The sequence below is a fragment of the Bombina bombina genome, chromosome 7 (genome assembly GCF_027579735.1).
Source record: "Bombina bombina isolate aBomBom1 chromosome 7, aBomBom1.pri, whole genome shotgun sequence".
In the NCBI taxonomy this organism is placed as follows: Eukaryota; Metazoa; Chordata; class Amphibia; order Anura; family Bombinatoridae; genus Bombina; species Bombina bombina.
In genome coordinates this window covers 144535425-144543411 of record NC_069505.1, presented here as the reverse complement: position 1 = coordinate 144543411, position 7987 = coordinate 144535425, and positions in this window count along the sequence as shown.

Genomic DNA, 7987 nt, shown 5'->3' with positions numbered 1-7987 from the left:
GCCCTCTTCTATTTGATACGAGCAATGACTCATGGAAGGAGAACAAACGGAGGAAACAGGTATGCCAACCTGAAAACCCAAGGAACCACCAGAGCATCTATCAGAATGGCCTGCCTTAACCTTTAACCGTACCTTGGAAGCTTGGCATTCAGATGGGACTCCATCAGATCTAACTCCGGCACCCCCCATTTGAGGACTAAACTGGAAAACACCTCCGGATGGAGTTCCTACTCCCCGAGATGAAAAGTCTGTCTGCTAGAAAATCTGCTACTCCTGGAATGTGGATGGCAGATAGACAGCAATAGTGGGTCTCTGCCCACTGAAGATTCTGAGTAACCTCCTTCATGGCTAAGGAACTCACAGTTCCTCGCTGGTAATTGATGTAAGCCACAGAGGTTATGTTGTCAGACTGGAACCTGATAAACTGGGCTGAGGATATCTGAGGCCAAGCCAATAGAGTATTGTAAATCACTGTAAACTCCAAGATGTTGATGGGAAGAGCAGACTCCTCCAGAGTCCAAAGGCCCTGAGCTTTTAACAAGTTCCAGACTGCTCCCCAGCCCAGCAGGCTGGCGTCCATGGTCACAATCACCCAGAAAAGCATGTGCCCTGAGACAGATGTTCCTGAGAAATCCACCACAGAAGAGAATCCCTTGACAACTGATCTAACTCTATTCTCTTAGATAGATCTGCATGGTCGCCATTCCATTGTCTGAGCATGCACAACTGGGGAGCTCCCAAATGGAATCGAGCAAAAGGAATGATGTCCATGGAAGCCACTATCAGACCGATTACCTCCATATATTGAGCCACTGAAGGATGAGCAGAAGTCTGAAGAGAGAGGCAAGAGGAAATGATTTTGTTTTTCCTGACCTCTGTCAGAAAAATCTTCATCAATAGAGAATCTATCATGGTCCATAAGAACATTACTCTTGTAGCAGGGGAAAGGGAGCTTTTTCCCAAATTCACATTCCATTTGTGGGAATGAAGAAAAGACAATAATATCTCTGTGTTATGCTAGTTGTAAAGATGGTGCCTGAACCAATATCTCATCCAAGTAGGGTGCCACAGCAATTCCACGAGAACGAATCACTGCCAAAAGAGCCCCCAGAACCTTTGAACATTTTTTTGGGAGCCTTGGCTAGACCAAATGTAAGGGCCATGAACTGGAAATATTTGTCCAGAAAGGCAAATCTCAGGAATCTGTGATGGTCCCTGTGAATAGAAACATGAAGATACGCATCCTTTACGTCTATGGTTGTCATGAACTGACCCTCTTGTATTAAAGGAAGAATGGAGTGTATAGTCTCCATATTGTAGGATGGAACTTTGAGAAACTTGTTTAGACACTTCAAGTCTAGAATGGGACGGAAAGTTCCTTCTTTTTTGGGAACCACAAATAAGTTGGAGTAGAATCCAAGACCCTGTCCTGCACTGGAACTATCACTCCCAGGAAGGAAAGATGTTGTATACATTTCAAGAATGCCTCTTTCTTTATCTGGTCTGCAGATAATCTTGAGAGAAAGAATTTGCCTCTGGGAGGAAAAGTCTTGAATTCCAATTTGTAACCCTGGGATACTATGTCCACAGTCCAGAGATCTGGGACATCTTATATCCAGGCTTAAGAGAACTGAGAAAGTCTGCCCCCCACCTGATCTGATCCAGTATCGGGGGCAAACCCTTCATGTTGATTTTGAATCAGCTGCATGTTTCTTTGATTGTTTCCCCTTGTTCCAAGACTGATTGGGTTTCCAAGAAGATTTGGATTGTTCCTACTTGGAAGAAGAAGGGGAAGGCTTTCCTCTGAAGTTACAAAAAGGAACCAAAATTACTCTGACGTCCTTTAGGCCTATTCTTCATATCTTGAGGTAGAAAAGACCCTTTTCCACCCGTAATATCAGAGATAATTTCTGCCAAACTGAGTCCAAACAAGGTTTTGCCCTTGAAAGGAATTGCCAGGAGCTTGACTTTAGACTAAACGTCTGCAGAACAGGATTTCAACCATAACCCTGTGGGCTAGTTCAGCGAAACTAGAAGTTTTAGCTCCTAGTCTAACAACCTGTAAAATGGCATCTGCAATAAAGGAATTGGCCAACTTAAGAGCTTTAATCCTATCCTGAATTTCATCCAAGGAAGTCTCTACTTGAAGAGAATCAGACAAGGCGTCGAACCAATAAGATGCCTCACTAGTCCCGGTGGCAATACACACCGTAGGTTGCCATTAGAGACCTTGATGAACATAAATCTTTTTCAAATAAGCCTCCATCTTCTTGTCCATTGGATCCTTAAAATAGCAGCTATCCTCAATAGAAATAGTGGTTCTCTTAGCCAGAGTGGAAATGGCCCCTTCAACTTTGGGTACAGTATACCAAGGGTCTTTAATGGAGTCCTCGACAGGAAACATTTTCTTAAAAATGGGAGACAGGGAAAAAGACACCCCTGGTTTATCCCATTCCTGTGAGATAATCGTCCTAGCACGGTTAGGCACAGGAAAAACCTCCAAAGTGGAAGGTTCATCAAAGAAACTGTTAACTTTACTAGATTTTTTAGGAGTGACAACGACAGGGGTATCAGAGTGATCTAAAATAGCTAAAAACTCCTTTAACAATACACAAAGTTGTTCAAGCTTAAATCTGAAGGATACCACCTCAGTCTCAGAAGAAGGAATTATACTGTCCGAATCTGAGATTTCACCCTCAGAAAGTCCCAATGTATCTTCCTCATCAGACATATGGAAAGGGCAACTTGGGAAGCAGAACTGAGAACAGGCACCTTACTTTCTGAATTTCTAGATTTCCTCTTGAGTTTTCCCTGTAATCTGGGAATGGCAGCTAATGCCCTGTTCCTGCACTGGAACTGGAACTATCACTCCCAGGGAGGAAAGATGTTGTATACATTTCAAGAACGCCTCTCTCTTTATCTGGTCTGCAGATAATCTTGAGAGAAAGAATCTTCCTCTGGGAGGAAAAGTTTTGAATTCCAATTTGTAACCCTGGGATACTATGTCCACAGTCCAGGGATCTGGGAAATCTCATTGACGATACCTGGGCAGCAATTTCTTCTTTTAAATAAACTCCACTAGGAGTTATAGAGAAACCGCAGGGAACTGCATGTGATGCCATTGAGGCTTGGGACATAGCAGGAGAAAGCTGAGGTATTATTTTAACAGCATCATCCTGAGAGACATTAAGCTCAAAAATGTTACCTTTATTTGCAAGGTTTTCCAACACATGAAGAACAAAATTGCATAGAAGCTGCAATTTGTGCATCTAAACATAATAAGCATGAATTCATGCGAGCAGGCTCTCGCTCCATATCAGACATGTTGTGAAACAGTAAATAAACTTGTACAGATAAGTTTCAAAGATTTTAATATTCAATTAAACTAAGCTAAGGAAAATGTTTTATCCCAAATTAGGATAGATCCCCAGCTAAAATTATGTGAGAAAAGTTAAGAAAAAACATTTAATAAACATAAAATTAACTTCTAAAATACCCCAAAGGCAACCCCAAACCTCAATTACTGAGGTGTCTTACCGCTACCAATTAAGACCGGATCACCCAGAACTGGTGAAAAACAACTTTTCCCTTAGAAACGTTATGAAGTAAAGCCGGTCATGTGACCGCAACTGCCGAGCTCAAATTATTGCTGCGACACAGAGAGGCACTAAAATAGCTTCCTGGTACACTGAGTAGCAGAAATAATGTTTTTTTTTTTCAAACTGGACAGTTTAAAATGTTGCATTGTTTTATTTTAAAGCAAAGGGGAAATGAATAAACTGCTGAAATAGAAAATGCAGCCTTACTTTCAGTTTAAACTTGTATTGTTTTATCAAGTAAATATGTGTCAGAATATAAAGCCTAATAAAAACATTTTACCCTTTCTTTTTTAAGAGTTTAAAAGTTAGTCTCACATATGCTACAGTGCCTGCTTCATGCCCCAGTGTAACCCATGCAACAGGATTATCTATGTCCCAATAAAAAAAGCAGTGTCTTTTTATTTGTTAAGTGCATGGTATCCCCAACTGGAAGAAAAAGCACTTACCTGCTCCGCTGTCCGGCATGTAGACAGTTATAAGCTATGAGAAGACACAGTTCTTCACAGAGACCTTTGAAAAAGAAAGAACAGAGTAGCCAACTCTGGCTTTCTAAACTAGGGCAGCAATTGCTAGAAAACCTCAGTAAGTACCTCTTTACAAGTTCCTAACTGCTTTAAAGTCACCACTACCCAAATGCAAGGAATTACGTGGAATACGGCTATACCCCAAAACTTGCTTGTAGATGAAATTAAAATTTTTCTTCAGACACCTAAACGTTACCTCCACCATGCACCGAAGAATGACTGGGGGTTGTGGGTAAAGGAGTGATACTTAACAGTTTAACTGTGGTGCTCTTTGCCTCCTCCTGCTGGCCAGGAGTGATATTCCCAACAGTAATTACTCAATATATCTTAGGAAAGAAAGTGTGTGTTTTTTCAGTTTTTTCATCATATTTTATAATTTTTTTATAGTAAATTCTATAATATGATGAAAATAATTGTAGTTTTAGAAAGTCCATTTAATGGAGATAACAACAGTATATAATATGTGTGGGTACAGTAAATGAGTAAGAGGAAAATTACAGCTAAACACAAACACCACAAAAATATAAAAACAGCCCTGGTCCTTAACAGTAAGAAAATTTAAAAATGGTCTGGTCACTAATGGGTTAAAGGACCACTAAACACATTAGAATACTATAATCAGTAAATGCATAATAAAAAGACAATGCAAAAGCACTGTTTGAATTTCAAATGAGTAGTAGATTTCTTTCTGACAAATGTCAGTTAGTTACATTTTTCTTCCAAGTGCATCATGTGACAGCCATCAGTCAATAACAAAATGCACATACTATTTTCTGTGACTCTGTGTATTTTGCACATGCTCATCAGGAGCTGGTGTCTCTGAAATTGTGCATATAAAAAGATTGTGCACATTTAGACGCATAAAATGGTGTGCTCTATCAGAATAATGATAGTTTAATTTTTACTTTACTGTCCCTTTAATGGCTAAGAGGCTTATGATGGCTCATCACCCATTTTGCTTTAAGGGACATGAATCCCATTTTTTTTTCTTTCATGATTCAAATAGAGCATACAATTGTAAACAACTTTCCACTGTACTTAATTTATCTACTTTGCTTTATTCTCTTGGTATCCTTTGTCTAAAAGCAAACCTTGGTAGATTTAGGAGCTGATGGATTCACACATATGGCTCTAGTTATTTACTCACCTGATATGTTCAGCTAGGATCCAGTAATTCATTGATGCCCCTTCAACAAAGGATACAAAGAAAATGAAGCAAATGTTACTATATAAGTAAATTGGAAAGTTGCTTTAAATCGTATACTGTAACTGGAGCATTAAGGACAAAAATTGGGAATTTATGTCCCTTTAAAAACTTTTAGGAAATAATACTACTTGAAATTTCTTATAGACTGACATCCAGATATCTATAGACTATTATTGAAAATATAAGTGAATCCTATCTCCAAATGTGAAATAGGAAAATGGAAACATAAAAACAAAACCAATCCTAAGACTTCCTCATGCAGCAAATGTAGCTACCAATCAGGAAGTGCTACCCAGGTCCTAAGCTTACATTCTTGCTTTCTCAAATAAAGATACCAAAAGAACAAAGAAAAAATGAGAACAGGAGAAATGAGTTGCTTAAAGTTGCTTAAAATTTTTTATGCTCTATCTGAATCATGAATGTTTAATTTTGACTGGACTATCCCTTTAATCATAAATGAACATATAAAGAAACCAATGTATATTAGAATTACTTTACCAGTTGTGTATGTCTAAAAATAAAACATACAAAAACTATAGAAATGTACCCTTTTATATATAGAAATGGATAGCTTGAGTATACAGGTGCTAAATCTGTAGCCATCCAAAAAAACAATGCAAGAATATTATTGACATTGCTAGAACATATTTAAGGGAGGGACATTTTGGATGATTGAAGAGATATAATTGTTTTATTGTTTTCTTTTGCATTGACAGCATGAGCATGCACATTTTGTAGAATATTTAAATACCAACAGCTTGATCTGACTCAGTTTTGGTTTATTTGATAATAGTAAACCTTATAGTAACATCTTTATATTTTTTTTTTCTTTGAGTCCATAATGTTTTTTAATTAGAAATGTCATAATTAGAGATGTGCATTCGGACTTTGGATGAATATAAATTTGTCAGAATTTTGCTGATTTATCAAGTAATTTGATATACGAACACCGTTTGAGGCCAAAAAACGGTACAGGAATGGGGGAAAGGAGTTATATTGTTTGGTTAATAACCTTCTTTGAAGGTAATGATGTACAGGGAGTCTTACCCTTCATTGTTCCATCGTCACTTGTGCAATCCTGCCAGGCATTGCTAACTTTGTTTTCCCCAGTGTAAACTTTCCCTTTACGGCGAGCTCTAAATTTTTATGGTAGACATCTCACAACTCGCAGGGCAAAGCAATTTTTTTAGATAATTCAATTAGGCCAGCCTCTGCATGTGTCAGTATGGTTTCCCCATCTGGCTAGGAAATATTTTAATCATTGGGCCGAAGTATAAATCCAACAAGCCTCTTATGTCATGCAATACTATATTGTACTTTGATTGTCTCTCCTTCACATGCAAAAATGCAGGGAAGGCACCTTGGAGCGATACAGTAAAACTTGTCTTTTTAGAATCTTGTGAGAGAATCATTTAGGTAATCTCATCTGATCAGAGAGCTATAGTGAATCAGGACCTATATAAAGACACCACCAGTACCATACAAGGTGGTGGTGCATTAAACTGAACCAGCTGTACACAATGCACAGTGTTTTCAATGTTTAACTTCCATCCTTACACAAATTGAGGTGCTTAAATTGTTTAACATTTTATTGGTTCCTGTCTGAGTTGGGGCATGGTAGTAAAGCAGCTTTGATCTGTTTTTTTCCTTTAAATGTCAGTTAAGTTTCCTCAAACCTGAAACATACTTTAAATAAAAGGATGGATTTAGGCTACATAAAAGGATCATTGTAAACTAAATAAAAGGATCATTGTAGACTAAATAAAAGGATAGATGTAGGCTAAATAAAAGGATGGATGTAGGCTAAATAAAAGGATGGATGTAGACTAAATAAAAGGATGGACGTAGGCTAAATAAAAGGATGGATGTAGGCTAAATAATAGGATGGGTGTAGACTAAATAAAAGGATGGCTGTAGGCTAAATAAAAGGATGGATGTAGACTAAATAAAAGGATCGTTGTAGGCTAAATAAAAGGATGGATGTAGGCTAAATAAAAGGATGGATGTAGACTAAATAAAAGGATGGATGTAGGCTAAATAAAAGGATGGATGTAGGCTAAATAAAAGGATGGATGTAGACTAAATAAAAGGATGGATGTAGACTAAATAAAAGGATGGATGTAGGCTAAATAAAAGGATGGATGTAGGCTAAATAAAAGGATGGATGTAGGCTAAATAAAAGGATGGATGTAGGCTAAATAAAAGGATGGATGTAGGCTAAGTAAAAGGATGGATGTAGACTAAATAAATGGATAGATGTAGACTAAATAAAAAGATGGATGTAGGCTAAATAAAAGAATGGTTCTATGGTAAATAAAAGGATGAATGTAGGCTAAATAAAGGGATGGATGTAGACTAAATAAAAGGATAGATGTAGACTAAATAAAAGGATGGATGTAGGCTAAATAAAAGGATGGATGTAGGCTAAATAAAAGGATGGATGTAGGCTAAATAAAAGGATGGATGTAGGCTAAATAAAAGGATGGATGTAGGCTAAGTAAAAGGATGGATGTAGACTAAATAAATGGATGGATGTAGACTAAATAAAAAGATGGATGTAGACTAAATAAAAGGATCGTTGTAGGCTAAATAAAAGGATGGATGTAGGCTAAATAAAAGGATGGATGTAGACTAAATAAAAGGATGGATGTAGGCTA